Genomic DNA, 15,066 nt, shown 5'->3' with positions numbered 1-15,066 from the left:
CCCTAAAAAAATATAAGAGGAGGCTGGAGATGTGGCTTAGTTATTAAGTGCCCCTGGGTTCAATCCCTAGAATACTGCTTCTCACCCCATCCCAACCAAAAAAAAAAAAAAAAAAAAAGTGAGTGATGCAATGGGATAATGGTAGGATGATCTGGTACCAGAGTGTTTCAGAAGGAAGAAATAACAAGTTCCAAGGCCCTGGCGTAGAAGTGGCCATCTTGAGGGACAGGAAGGGGGTTGTTGAAGCTGAAGCATTGTGAATCAGTGAGGAGAGCAGGAGCCACATTGCTTAGCTCCTTGTTGGTGGAGAACTGAGATTTAACTGTATGGCTGGGGAAGCCTTTGGAAAGTTTTAGGTAAGGAGTGGAGACAGGAAGGTTGCAGCTGTGTGGATGCTCTAGGGCTTTCAGAAACACCTCTCTGGCCAGGGTGTTCTTTGGAGCTCTGCATGACACCTCACATTTCTTTATTTAGAGTTGTAAAATGCATCAGTTAGTCTTTGATGTGTGACAAACTGATTCCTACCTTGGCCTGCAGAACCATCATTGTTTAGTTCACAATTCTATAGTTGATATTTGGGCTGGGTTCAGCTGGGTGGTTCTTCTGGTTTGTGCTAGGCTCAATCTCCCTTCCTCAGTCAGTTACTGATGAGCTCATGGGTGGCTCTGCTTCTCCACACTGACTTAACTCTTGGTGGACACACCATGCTAACAGGACTATGTGGCTCTTGTTCTCCCACAAACTGGTCTGGGCTGGCTCCCACAACATGGTGGCTGGCTTAGTTTCAAGAGAATAATTAGAAATGCATTTTGTCTCTCATGTCCTAGATTTGGGAGGAGTACAGTGTGACTGCTGCTGCTGCAATCTGTTGATCCAGACAAATGACAAGCCTAAGTCAGATTAAAGAGGAAGAGAAATATGGACTCTACCTTTTGATGAAAGGGGCTTTTAAATGGCTTTGCACACTGGTCGTCTTTTACATACTCCGCTGTGCCCTGAGCCATGCCATGGGTTGATGACCACTGTCCTCTTGCTGCTAAGGAAATCAGTGACAGTCTTCTCCTTGACTTAGAGAAGGTTACTAGGAAGTAGCAAACCTTCAATGCCGACCGACTTAAAGATAAGGTCTGAGGTATGAAGATAAGCTAATGTCCTAACATGCCATGAGCATATCCCTTGAGGTGGAAAGTGAAATTGTGACAACATGTTACACAGTATCAGCAAATTGTCACCAGTGTCTATTGGTCCCTGTAAAGTTTTCAGTTCATTTAAAATCCATCCCGAGTGGATGTTGCACTCAGCAGCATCTCGTGGCAGGAGGCATCCCTCCTTGCTGCCAGCTGACCAACGCTGAGCAGCTGTGGCAAGCGCGCCCTTGAGCCATAGTGTGGCTGCCCATGCTGATGAGGAGGATGCATGAGCAGAAGAGGCCTGCGAGGACAGTCGCATGTGGTTTTTTTAAGGGCTCTAATTTTTAAATGATTTACAAAACCCCCGAATGCTGGTCAAATAATAATAATGAAGAAAAAGACAAGACAGCATCCTAACTTGCTAAAATTAAAACTGTGCAAGCCAGGGCGAGCTGTTTGTGCGCCAGTTTGTGTGTGCATGAGAGAGAACGGGATTGAGCTGTAACTGTCGTGTAGTTCGTGTCTCATTGTCTTACATTCTAAGACATGGTTTTGGAAAGCAGTTTGTCAGTGTTTGCTTTTTCTTTTTTTCTTTTTAAAGTTTTTTTAAAACTTTTTTTTAGTTGTAGATGGACATAATACCCTTATTTTATTTATTTATTTTTATGTCATGCCAAGGACTGAATCCAGTTTCTCACACATGCTTCATATGCTATGTGAGCGCCCTAACACTGAGCCACCACCCCAGTCCTGCTTTTTCTTAATGTAGGTGAAAGTATGACTGATGGAGTAGGTTCTAGATGGTATATTGGTCTTTTTGGCTCAACCAAGGGAGACACAGCAGACATCGTAAGTAGAATAATATTTTTGCTACTGAAATACCAAATAGGCAACAATTATTTTTTCCAAGAGCATTGCAGTTCTTAATAATACTCTTGTGGAGAAATATTATTGTGACTGAAAATCCAATCTGTTTTTGTTGATTGTTACCAGTCCCTGCACCCCAAGCCCTTTTGGGTTGACTAGCTCACTTGGGTAATTTTGCCTTTCCTATCCCTGCCTGAAATCAGAGGCAAAATTTATATCATTTTCATGTGTAATCATGGTAAAGATATGATATCTGTAATCACCAGAGAAAATAATGAATTACTCTTCATCACAGTTATCCAAATGGAAAATTAGAACTGAGTTACCTCCTACCCTTGTTATTTTGAAATAAATCACATATGGATCAAATTTGTAAATGTAAAAAGTAATGTCAAAACTATTCAAACAAGACATGAATGAATATGTTTTATACCATACAGTAGGGTAGGCGTATTCCAGCCTGGCACAAATTCCAGGAATCATGGAGCCAAGGAATGGGTAGATTTGGATATTTAAATGTGGATTTCTGATATTAATCCTGTGCTTCAACTTTAATACAATAAGTATTTCCCATATTATCAATTATTTCCCAAAAATTGAGTTTTGCATGGTTTTAATGTTCTGTATATGACTGTAACATACTTTTTAAAACCATCTCCTAATTTTATACTTTTTTCCCCTAATTTGTTATTATCTTAATGCTCTAGTATACTTGCTTAATATATAAACAATAGATCTGTAATTGTTTCCTTAAAATTGATTTTTCTAGCAGGTGGATTTCTGGGTAAGCGGGCATGAATGTGCTTGGGGATACTGGTGTATCTGGAATTCTTTACATATCTTTCACAAATCATTGCAGCTTCTGGCTGAACCAACACAAGCATTAACTGCTGTTTTTACTTTTTACCAACTGGAAAAAGAAGACATTAGTTACATTTTTATGGTTATTACTGACATTGAATAGCTTTTAATGTTGTTATTGACTTATTTTAACTAATTAATTAAGGGATTGGAGTACCAGGGATTGAACCCAGGGACACTTTACCCCTGAGCCACATCCCAGCCCTTCTTATTTTGTATTTTGAAACAGTTTTACTATGTTGCTTAGGTCCTTGGTAAATTGCTGAAGCTGGCCTCAAACTTGGGATCCTCCTCCCTCAGCCTCTTGATTTGCTGGGATTACAGATGTATGCCACTGCTAACTAATTAATTTTAATTAAACAAGATCTCATGCGGTTAGCAAAAGGAAATTTTACATCTTAAGACAAAATACAATGAAAAATAAGTCCCCTTCCCAGAGGAAAACACTGTTGGAGTTCTTGCATTTCTTTTTGGAAACATTCTAAGTATATTAAACATGTGACTCATTCCCCTGTTTGAACAGATGTTAGCTTACTATGAATTCTATTCTTGATTCTTTTTACTTGATAAAATATCACAGAAATTTCTCCTTTTCTGAATACTTAGGTTGGAATTGACTTTTTTCCCTTTCCCTTTTCCTCTTCCTCTTTTTCTTTGTCCTTTCTTTTGAGATTGAAGTCTTGCTGTGTTGCCCAGGCACGTCTCAAACTCCTGGACTCAGATGTTCCTCTTCCCTTAGCCTGATGAGTAGCTGACCCTACAGAGGCACACCACCACCCGGGCCTACTCCTTTTCAACAACATAGTATTCTATGTTTTGTAGTAATTTTTTAGAAACTCTTTGTTGGTGGACATTTAGATTGTTTTTAGCTTTTCACTATTAGAAACAAATTCATTAAATATCCTGGCAAATCTTTATTTTTGCCTTTAATTATCAGTGGAATTGTTGGGTTAATACTTAGACTCTTGGTCGCACATTTTGGTAAACACTGCCAAATTGTACTTCATTCCAATATATGTTCTCATCAGCTGTGTACTACTGTGGTTGGATCAGTTACCCAAACCTTTGTCAGGGTTGCAATTATCAGCCTTTTAAATCTTTACTAATTTGTTGGGAGAAAAATTGGATAAGATAACTTTTTAAACTCACAATCCTTTAGTTATGAATAAGGTTCTTACTTCACGATTTTTGTGGGGTGGGGCGGGGGGGGGGGAGTTACCAGGGATTGTATTCAGGACTGAGCCATGTTCCCAGCCCTATTTTGTATTTTATTTAGAGACACGTCTTGCTGAGTTGCTTAGCTGAGTTGCTTAGCGCCTCGCTCAGTTGCCGAGGCTGGCTTTGAATTTACAATCCTCTTGCCTCAGCCTCCCAAGTCTCTGGGTTTACAGGTGTGCGCCACCATGCGCAACATACATGATTTTAAAAGGGCATTATTTGTCACTTTGCTTCCTCTTTTGTGATACAGTGATCCTGATTTTAGGATTTTTTTTTTTTTTTAAGTTAAAATGCAGCAGTTTGAGGTTACTTCTAGAATTAGTATTTTTTGTGCTTTCAGCATGTGTTTTGCAGGTATAATGAAAAGGACTTTGAAGGGAAAGGGAAAGAATCGGTGGTTCTCGTACATTAGTGAATTCAGGTTTTTGAGTTTCCTTGCAGGGAGGCTTGGGGCTGATGGTGGCTGTGCTCTTCTTGGCTGGGGGCTAAGGACAATGGGAGGGAGGAGGCAGCGGCTCCCCTTGCAGGTTGCTTTCAGTGCTCTTCAGAGGTCCTCACAGGGGACCCTTTGGGGCCCTGCTTTGTCAAGGGTTGATCACAGTCTTATTTGGAGTGGCCTTGTTGTTGGAGCTGGGCTATTTCTGCTTAGTGCCTTACACCTGTCCCTCCACACCTCTGCACTGGAGAAAACCCTGGATAAGTTTTCTGTCATTGAAATCAAGTATGTTTCTCATCAGAACATTCAGAATTTTCTTTATGTCTGTCCTAATGATACCGCTCTTTACCGGTGACGAGTCCTGCTTCCTCAGGTGTTGAAGTATAACGCCGGAGAAGCACGCCGAGGCAAATGTAGAGTGGAAATGCAGCTTTATTAAAGAAAAGTAAAAGCAGACTTCTCCCGGGTGGAAGAAGGGGACCCAAAGGCGGAATCCGTGGGATGAGCAAATCCTGTCCTTTTTATGGGTTTTATTCTCCCATTCTCTCCCCTTATCTCTTTCCTTCCTGCCTACAGGTTAGGCCTGGTTTTGCAGGTGAGAAGCGGATGGGGCAGGGGAGGGTCAAAGTGACTCAGGCAGGTAAGGGCCCAGGGGGCATTAATCAGCATCTTCTTGCCTGCAGTCTCTGACAAGGGCAGGTAAATTTGGTTATCAATGGGTTCTGCAGGTCCTTGACATTCCATTCTCCCACAGCAGTCTCCAACTTCCAGAGGCAGATGGTTTTATGGCCTCCATTTTCTCGATCTGACCCGATTCCCTATTTCTACACTAACTGCCTGTCCCCAATTCTGGCTTCATTCCCCCCTCTAATCTTAGGAACTCCATGCTGCTGGGGAAGGGGGTCGATGACCGCTCTGACTTCTTCGAGCTGGAAGTGGACGGCGTGGGGTAAGCAGCTTGGAGTTCCTTTTTAGAAATCGGGTCGATCGAGGGGTCCACGGTAAAAGTCTGGTTGAGGAATAATGGGCTGGAGGGTCATTTGAGAGATGGGCGGTCTATAAGAGAAACAAGAAGTTATGAGTACCGGGATAAGATTAATGCAACAGTAAATACCACAGCATAGAAACACGCCAATGAGTATGATGATGATGACAGAAACTAATAATGTTCTCCACCAGGAGGTACCAGAGAACCAGGAGCTAAGAATTTGTTCCCATGATGGGTCTGGGGAGGACATGGCCTCTATCTGAGAATGTAAATCTTTAAGGATGTCAGTCACATTGCCGGAGTTGTCAGGGATGTAAACACAGCATTCAGTTCTAACAATGGCACAAGTACCGCCTTGGGCTGCAGTGAGAATATCTAAAGCCATTCGGTTTTGTAAGACAGCTTTCCTCATGAGTGTCACTTCTGTGTTAAGGAGAGAAATGCTTTCTTCAACGTCATGGAGGGCGGTTTGGGTATAATTGTTTAGAGTTTCCACATGCCACATTACATCCTCTAAACCAATTTGTGGGATAAACATTGAAGCTAAATGATCATACCAATGAAAAACAGATCGTCCCCATCTGTGTTTGAGATTGGGGAGATTTGCTGGCTGTTCTATACTTGGGGTCCATCGCCCTTGCATCCAGGGGTACCCGATAGTACATTTTCCTATCCAGCCTGGGGGAAGCCAGGGCCATAAGTTAGTTCCACATATCCATTGTGTCCCATTGGGTGCTGGCCAGCTAATTTCAGGTCTATAGAGCCAATCAGTTCCAAACCAATCATTGGCTTGTAAAATTACAATTTGTTGGCATTGTGACTCTGGGGTCCATCCTAATTCTCGAGTACTATTAGGCCATATATCATAAGTATGGTTATGTTGTTCCCAACAGATTGGGGCCTTTTGGTTTAGATGCCCAATGGTGGGTGTAAGCCATAAATTTCCATCCCAAACCTGATAATAACCATCTTTGTATCTGTGACATATTGGTGGCAGTGGTGGAGAGTTAGAAGCAAATGGGCCTGCATGTGTCTTAATGGCAGTAGAAATTTGAACATTGGTCTGCTCTAAAGTGAAAGCCTTTTTATGACCTGGTAGTGACAGAGTTTCATTGATAGGCCATAAGCTAACATTGGCACGAGTAGCAGTTTGTAAGGAGGGTTTTTCCTTCTTTTGTTCTAATATTAAGGACTGTAAATTCGTCCAGTCATTTCCCTGTAAAGGAGATACCCACCAAGGTAGTCCAGAGGTGCTGGAAAGGGGTAGTAGCCCACATATCCAACAATTATCTTTCTGTAATTTAGTGGCATATTGCTGGGCCCAATTTAGGAAAGAATTGGTTTCAGTGGATCTGCTTATAATAATAAAGAAAGAGAGGAAGAAAAGTTTACATATCACCATTGTCTCTGCAGAAGAGATATTTTAGGTCTTCTATTGGAGTGCAGGAATATCGTTCCTCAGTTCCTTGGGAGGAAGGTTCTTTGGGAGTTGACTCAGGATGACAGGCTTTAACTCGAGAGTGGTGAATCCAGTTCTCTTGTCCCAGTACTTTTACTGCAGAGGGGGTAGATAAGATTACAGGAAAAGGTCCTTTCCAAATAGGGTCTAAATTTGGAGAACTTGAAGGTACGGTTTTTATCATGACTAGATCTCCAGGCTCATACAGAGGTGGAGAAGTGATTGGCTCAGATGCAGGATATTTACAGATTTCAGTTTGAAATTTGGCCAACTTTGTGATATGAGCCACTAAATCTGCAGTTTCCTGATTTTTAAGGATATCATTTCTTAGGAATGGCCTCCCATATAGGAGCTCAAATGGGCTGAGCCCTAATGTTTTGGGGGTATTCCTGATTCTGAGTAGGGCTAGAGGAAGCATTTTAGGCCAGGGATGGTGAGTTTCTTGAGTGAGTTTTCTTAGGTGCCTCTTTAGGATGTCATTAGTCTTTTCTACCTTTCCTGAGGATTGGGGCCTCCATGCACAGTGGAGATGGTACTTTATGCCTAGGGCTTTGGATATTCCCTGAGTGACAGCAGCCTTGAAAGCAGCTCCATTGTCACTTTGGAGGCTGCGGGGCAGCCCAAATCGAGGAATTATTTCCTGTAATAAGGCTTTGACTACTTCTCCTGCCTGTTCAGTTCTGGAGGGATAGGCCTCAGTCCATCCAGTAAAGGTATCTACCATAACCAATAAATATTGAAATCCATTACTTTTTGGCATGTGAGTAAAATCAAGTTGCCAGTCTTCTCCAGGGAATTGTCCCGTTCTTTGTAGCCTTGGGGGCTTTTTGGCAGAGTTAAGTGGGTTATTCCTTTGGCACGTCTCACAGGCTTTGACTATTTGTTGGACTGTTTTTGAAATATGTTTCCCTTCAAATATTTCTTGAGTTAATTTGAGAGTGTTTTCTTCTCCCAGATGGAAAGATTGATGTAGGGTGTGTAAAATCTTCCACTGGGAATTAGCAGGTAAGTAAAGTTTGTTATCTTCCATTTGAATCCACCCAGAGGGCAAGAGGTTACCACCTTTAGATAAAGCCTGCTGTGTCTCCTCCTGGGTGTATTGGGGCTTTATCTCTGGGGGAGGACCTGTCCATATCAGAGGGGCTAAGGTTGTCATTTGTTGTAAAGTCCCCTTAGCAGCTTCTTTGGCTTGCTGATCTGCTCGTCTATTGCCTTCTGTTATTTCATCTATTCCTTTTTGATGTCCAGGGCAGTGGATTACTGCTACCTCTTTGGGTAAATGGACAGCTTCTAATAGTTTTAAGATCTGTTTATAGTTTTTTATAGCTGTTCCCCCAGTTGTTTGAAATCCTCTTTCTTTCCAAATTGCTGCATGTGCATGCAGGATTAGGTAGGCATATTTAGAGTCAGTATAAATATTAATTCTCCTGTTGTTTTCCTAGTTCCAGGGCTCTTGTTAGGGCTATCAATTCTGCAAGTTGTGCGCTTGTGCCTGGGGGCAAAGATTGTGCTTCTAAAGTGTCATGTAGAGTCACCACAGCATATCCAGCTTTGCGTTCTCCTTGTTCCACAAAGGAACTTCCATCAGTGAACATGGTGAGGTCTGGATTAGACAGGGGAAGGTTTTGAAGGTCTTGTCGAGCTGAGTAATTCATAGCTAGGACCTGTTGGCAGTCATGCTCAGGACTTTCCTCTAATGTTTCTGGTAGGAAAGTAGCTGGATTTAAAGTAGAACAAGTCCTTATCTGAGTTATGGGTCCTTCCAGAAGTAAAGCCTGATATTTTAGAAGGCGACTATCTGAAAGCCATAGTCCTCCTTTCGAGTTTAAAATTCCTGAGAGATCATGGGAAGTGTAGACAATAAGGTCTCTTCCCAGGATGATTTTGATTGCCTCAGGGACTAGTAGAGCTACAGCTGCAATTACTCGCAAACTGTGGGGCCATCCCCGAGATACCACATCAAGTTCCTTGCTGAGATAGGCTACTGGCTGTTGAACAGGTCCATTCTTTTGTGTTACCACTCCTAGGGCTATTCCTCCTCTTTCAGTGGCAAACAGGTTAAATTCCTTTTCGGTAGGTAAACTAAGGGCAGGGGCTTGGAGTAGGGCCCCTTTTAATGTCTTAAAGGCTTTAATATGTTCTGGTTCCCATATTAGGTTGGTTGCTCCTTGTTGTAAAGTTTCTTTCAGAAGACTGTAAAGAGGCTTAGCCAATTCCCCATACCCAGGAATCCAAAGTCTGCAGTATCCAGTTATTCCTAGGAAGCCTCTGAGTTGCCTTAGGGTCTGAGGCAGAGGATATTGTCCTATGGGAGTTATTCTTTCCTGTCCTAGTTTGCGGATTCCTTGAGATAGTTGTAATCCTAAATATTGGACCTGTTGCTGACATAATTGAGCTTTCTTTTTTGAGACTTTATAACCCTGATTGGCTAAGAAGTTTAAGAGTTCTGTAGTAGCCTTTTGACATTCCTCCTGGGTGGAGGCGCATAACAGGATGTCATCCACATATTGGAGAACAATTGCAGATGTTTTATCTCTGAATTCTGCTAAGTCCTTAGCCAGAGTTTGTCCAAATAGGTGGGGGCTATCTCTAAATCCTTGGGGCAGTACTGTCCAGGTCAATTGAGATCCACTATCTGGTTCCTCAAAGGCAAACAGATACAGAGACTGAGAGTCCAGAGGTATGCAAAAGAAGGCATCCTTTAGATCCAACACAGTAAACCAAGCAGCAGTTGCTGGAATCTCAGATAGCAGAGTATATGGATTAGGAACTACTGGGTGGAGGGGAACAACTGCTTCATTAATTATTCTGAGGTCTTGGACTAAACGCCATTCCCCATTTGATTTTTGAACTCCTAAAATCGGTGTATTGCATGGGCTATTACAAGGTACTAAAAGTTCCTGCTGTTTGAGGTTTTGGATGATCTTTAATAAGCCCTTTTTTGCTTCTGGGCGTAGTGGGTATTGTCTTTGATGTGGAAAGACAGAGGGATCCTTTAAGACTATTTTAATTGGGATCGCGCTTTTTGCCCGTCCAATCTTGCCTTCAGTGGCCCATACTTCAGGGTTTATATCACATTCTAGTAGAGGTAAACACAATGATCCTTGTGGTCCCAAATTCATTGTAATGGAAGTCTGAAGTTTTGAAAGTAAGTCCCTTCCCAGTAAAGGGGTAGGGCATTCTGGGACTATCAGGAATGCATGAGAAAACATCATCCCATCCCACTCACAACTCAGTGGGGGAGTAAACTTTCTGGTAATAGGCCGTCCAGACACTCCTTGCACCGTTATAGTATTAGAGGAAAGAGGTCCAGGATAAGAGGTGAGCACTGAAAAACTGGCGCCAGTATCTAAGAGGAAGTTGACCTCTTGGCTCCCTACGGAGAAGCATACCCGGGGCTCATGTGTAGTGATAGGAGTTACGGGAGCCATTAGAATCGGCCCCGGGCCCCGTCAGGCCTGTGTGGAAGAGTCTGGCCTCGAGGACCTACGCCCCTGAGGACAGTCGCTTTTCCAATGATTGCCTTGACATTTAGGGCAGGGCTCCGGCGGTGGCCGTTTGGCTTGGGGACATTCCCGTTTGAAATGTCCCTCCTTTCCACAATGGAAACAAACTCCTTTTGTGGCCTGAGGTACATTCCGTTTTCCTCCTGTTTCACCCGGGAAGCTAACTCCTCTTAGGGCTAAGACCAGCGCTTCAGTCTTTTTCTTGTCTCTACGCTCTTTTTCCTTCTTTTCCTCTACATCTCGATTATAAAAAACGGAAGTTGCAAGTCGGAGGATATCATCTAAGGATTGATCAGGGCCATATGCCAATTTCTGTAATTTCCTCCGAATGTCTGGGGCTGACTGAATGATAAATTTGTCCTTTAAAAGTAAATGGCCCTCTGTGGATTCAGGATCCACGGTGGTGTGTTTTCTCATTGCCTCCCTGAGTTTCTCCATAAAAATAGCTGGGCTTTCCTCAGGACCTTGTATAATTTCAGAAACCTTGGAATAGTTAATAGGCTTCTGTTTGATTCTCCTAAGGGCCTCGAGGACTAACATTTGGAAGTGTCTGATCTTCCAAGCGTCCTGTTCATCGTTTGGATCCCAGTCGGGATCATTTCTTGGAACTGCCTGTGCTCCCGATGGATAGTTGGGTTTGGATCTAGTTTGGGCTCCTGGGGCATGAGCAAGGTGTAGGTCATCCCCAAATTGTTCAGCTGCTTTTAGAGTGGCTTCCTTCTCATTGGAGGTTAAAGTCTGGTTAAGTAACAGGATAATATCCTTCCAGGTGAGGTCAAACACCTGGCATAGGTTTTGAAACACCTCAATATATTTATCTGGATCTTCTGAAAATTTCCCTAGGTCTGTTTTTATCTGTCTTAGGTCTTGGAGGGAGAAAGGGTTGTATACTTTAATTGGTCCAAATTCTCCTCCTGGCATCTCCTGGAGAGGTAGTATATTTGATCTGTCCACTGGGGCAGATGGAAAAGGACCAGGGTATGGAGGACAGGAGGCCTGCTGATGGACATTAGCAGAAAATTCCTTTCCCTCAGTAGGTGACTCTTTAAGGTTTTCTTCCTTTCTGGTAGTGGTTATGGCTGAGTCTATTTTACATTGTAGGCATAATTTGGGGTCTTCCCTTAGAATAAAGAAGATTTGAACATAAGGTACCTCACACCATTTTCCTTCCCTTTTGCAAAATTTATCAAGCTGTAAAATGGTATTAAAATTTATACTTCCCTCTGGCGGCCAAGATTCTCCATCAGAGAGTTTGTATTGAGGCCAGGCCTGGCGGCAGAAGAAAATGAGGCGCTTTTTCTTGAGTGTCTGTGGGTCAAATTTGTCCCAGTTTTTCAGTATGCAGGCTAGTGGTGAACCTGGCAATACTGTTGAGAGTGAAGCTCCCATCTAAGTGGAAGAAAAGAAAAATAGACCTCAGGCGCCCGCGCCGGAGACCATATTTAGGGACGTCTCCCTAAGTTTGAGCTTCAATACGGTCCAGAAAACCCGTCTCTCGCTACTTGGCTTTGCCAAAGTGATTTCTGGCCTTCTTTGGCAAAGTGCTAGGGTTCTAGTTTGCCCTGTGCTAGAAACCCTTGGAGGATTCAGACTTAAGGGCATTACTGCTTTCCTCCCTGCCACTATGAATTCCTAATTAAGAGGGACCCACAACAAAAGAATTGCACATCTTACTGCCTATTTTGTAGACTAAAGGAATCTCCAAAGGGTGAGGGGGACACCTATTGATTGTTAGACAGATAATACCCTGTTCCCTGAGGGATTCAAGGGAGGCGTCGAATTAAAATATACATCCTCCCTGCAGCTTAGAACACACTGAGCACCTTTAAGCACAGGAAAACTTTAAACACACTAGCAAAGGCTAAATATGCAAACAAAGATAACCTAAGCATTTTCTACCTAATTTTCTTATGTCTTTCTCTTAATCCTACCATCTGAATGTTTAATGTCTGATCGGCAAGTGAAAGGGAAACATCCAGGAGGGAATGGATGTGTGTGGTGTGATGCACGGCCCATACGGAGGCAAATGTAATTGGCGCTTTCCCTCAGTGCCATTTGTCTACCGATCGCCTTGGATACCCCTTAGGGCTGTCGGGAGGGGGAGTCCGGAGAAGGAACCTTTGGGGTTCACCCGAGAGTAGCCCGGGCCGAGAACCCCGCAGTTGTTCCAACCCTTCCTCCGCCTCCACGCATCCTGGGCAGATCAGGACTAGGGACACTGTGTACTGGCGGCAATTGCGCTCCGGGCCTGGACAGAAAAGTAGGAAACGGCTTCAGCAGAGCCCCAACATGCCTGCAGAACAGGTGATTGGAAACTTGCCTGGGCCGGGAAACCTTTCACCCGAGTCTTAAGAATGGCGGCTGCACTAACTGCATTTAAGTAGCCGACGGGTGCCCATTTTGCCCTCCAGAAAGAAAGAGACAGAAAGATGCACCTCGGACAGATTGAGGTGCACGAAGAGAAAGGCTTACTTACCTCGGCGTAGATCTCGGTGGGACCTCCAAATCTGATACCGCTCTTTACCGGTGACGAGTCCTGCTTCCTCAGGTGTTGAAGTATAACGCCGGAGAAGCACGCCGAGGCAAATGTAGAGTGGAAATGCAGCTTTATTAAAGAAAAGTAAAAGCAGACTTCTCCCGGGTGGAAGAAGGGGACCCAAAGGCGGAATCCGTGGGATGAGCAAATCCTGTCCTTTTTATGGGTTTTATTCTCCCATTCTCTCCCCTTATCTCTTTCCTTCCTGCCTACAGGTTAGGCCTGGTTTTGCAGGTGAGAAGCGGATGGGGCAGGGGAGGGTCAAAGTGACTCAGGCAGGTAAGGGCCCAGGGGGCATTAATCAGCATCTTCTTGCCTGCAGTCTCTGACAAGGGCAGGTAAATTTGGTTATCAATGGGTTCTGCAGGTCCTTGACATTCCATTCTCCCACAGCAGTCTCCAACTTCCAGAGGCAGATGGTTTTATGGCCTCCATTTTCTCGATCTGACCCGATTCCCTATTTCTACACTAACTGCCTGTCCCCAATTCTGGCTTCACTAACATCTGTGTGGAGAACGTTGGCCATTATGTCCTAGTTTTATCTGTGAAAATACTTGTGACTTTGTATGATTTTATACAGTGCTCATTTTAAGTCTCCCCAAACTAATGTCCAAAAGAGAAATGGCACACTGAGTAATCTCATCTTATTGTTTCTGAAATTGAATTTTTAAATTGTGTAATGGGTGTTTAGTTACATTTCACTCAGGTATTTCTGTAATATTCATCATTCAACTATCTTAGGACGTTAAGCACAAAACATTGTATGTAATGTGTCTAAAAAGTTTTCATAAATGAAAGAATGAGGGTGTTTCTTTTGAGAAGTTTAAGTTAGATATATGCAAATTTAGTGGAGGCAAAGGATTAACCTTTTGATATCAACACTGTGTCTTCCTAGTACAGGATCATGTCTTTCCACTGAGAATTAACTTACCTTTCCATTTTTACCTTTTTGTTTTATCTTAAAATGTGAATACTTTGTATCCAAATTAAATTTGATGTTTGACTAGTAACTAAAATCCCATCAGATTAACACAGATGCACTTACAGTTGATATACAAGAACTATAGGTGTTTTGAGCTTATGAAATACAAAATAGTTATCAACTTATTTAAAATTTTTTATGTCAAAAGGTACAAAAAGCTTGATTGATTTTTGTTGATAAGTTTAATAATGACTACTACCTGAAAATTATGTGAAGGTTGAAATACCCTCTTACTCCCACTAGAGGGGGATTCCTTCCAACATAGGTAAACTTGCTCATAGACCCAACATGAGAACCTTTGCTATTCTCTCAACATTGATATTCCCTCAATATTAAATTGATGGTCATTTTGTGCTTTTTAAAATCAACTTTTTTTCTGTAGGCACTGAAATTAAAATCTTGCAGTTTCTGCAAAGGATAGCGAACTGGGGTGCATATGTTTTAAAATCATAGTGCTTTTGAACAGAACATTAGTATTTGTATAAAGTTGCTATAGTTAAATTGGTTTAAAAGTATGATACTTAGGAATTTCAGAACACCTCTCTGAACTCTGCTGGAACCAGAGTTGGGGCGAAGGATCCCGTTGATCCCAGTTCTGCTCTGCTGTCACCACTAATTGTGGAATGTGCTAGTAAGCCTTATCTTTAAATAGATTTGTGTTTGCTACTGAATTTTAGTGCTACTTTGACATTTTATAGTGTTAAAGTATGCAGAACTCACTCTGTAGATGTTTTTTGTCCATTTGAACTGTAACATAATTAAAAATAATCGTACGTGTGTTAAGGTACCTACATCAAAGTTGAGGGCTGATGGAGCAGCGGGGTGCGTAGATATGTCTGTGTTCGCAGAAAGATTCCGCAAATGCGGTGTTTCTTCTTTCCTTTTAACCCAAACTTTCCAGTGTTGATTAGGGATGCAATTTTAAAAGTACTTGAGGTCAGTAACCTAGTGTTCTAGAAGGCAGGGCTTGGGACATTGAAACATGCAAAATGCAGATCGCTTTTTTGTTTTCTTAAGCTAAAAGTCTATAATAAGGCTTGTTTCTAAATCTAACACAGTTAGCTTAGGAAATTGGAGTGTAAA

The 15,066-nt window shown here is 42.6% G+C and overlaps 1 protein-coding gene and 1 long non-coding RNA gene across 12 annotated transcripts in view; one reads left to right on the top strand and one right to left on the bottom strand.

The window, feature by feature from the left end:
* ARID1B (AT-rich interaction domain 1B) overlaps positions 1–15,066 on the top strand; it is a 405,422-nt gene that overhangs the window by 225,468 nt on the left and 164,888 nt on the right. The gene's annotated exons all lie outside the window — the stretch shown is intronic.
* LOC306665362 lies at positions 9,149–13,235 on the bottom strand. The gene is made up of 2 exons (XR_013764995.1): positions 12,942–13,235; positions 9,149–11,854 (listed from the first exon to the last, which is right to left on the bottom strand). It is a non-coding gene; the product is annotated as an uncharacterized lncRNA (long non-coding RNA).

This window comes from Sciurus vulgaris, assembly GCF_902686455.1.
Source record: "Sciurus vulgaris genome assembly, chromosome: 7".
Classification (NCBI taxonomy): domain Eukaryota; kingdom Metazoa; phylum Chordata; class Mammalia; order Rodentia; family Sciuridae; genus Sciurus; species Sciurus vulgaris.
This window is presented reverse-complemented; position numbering and strand designations above follow the sequence as displayed.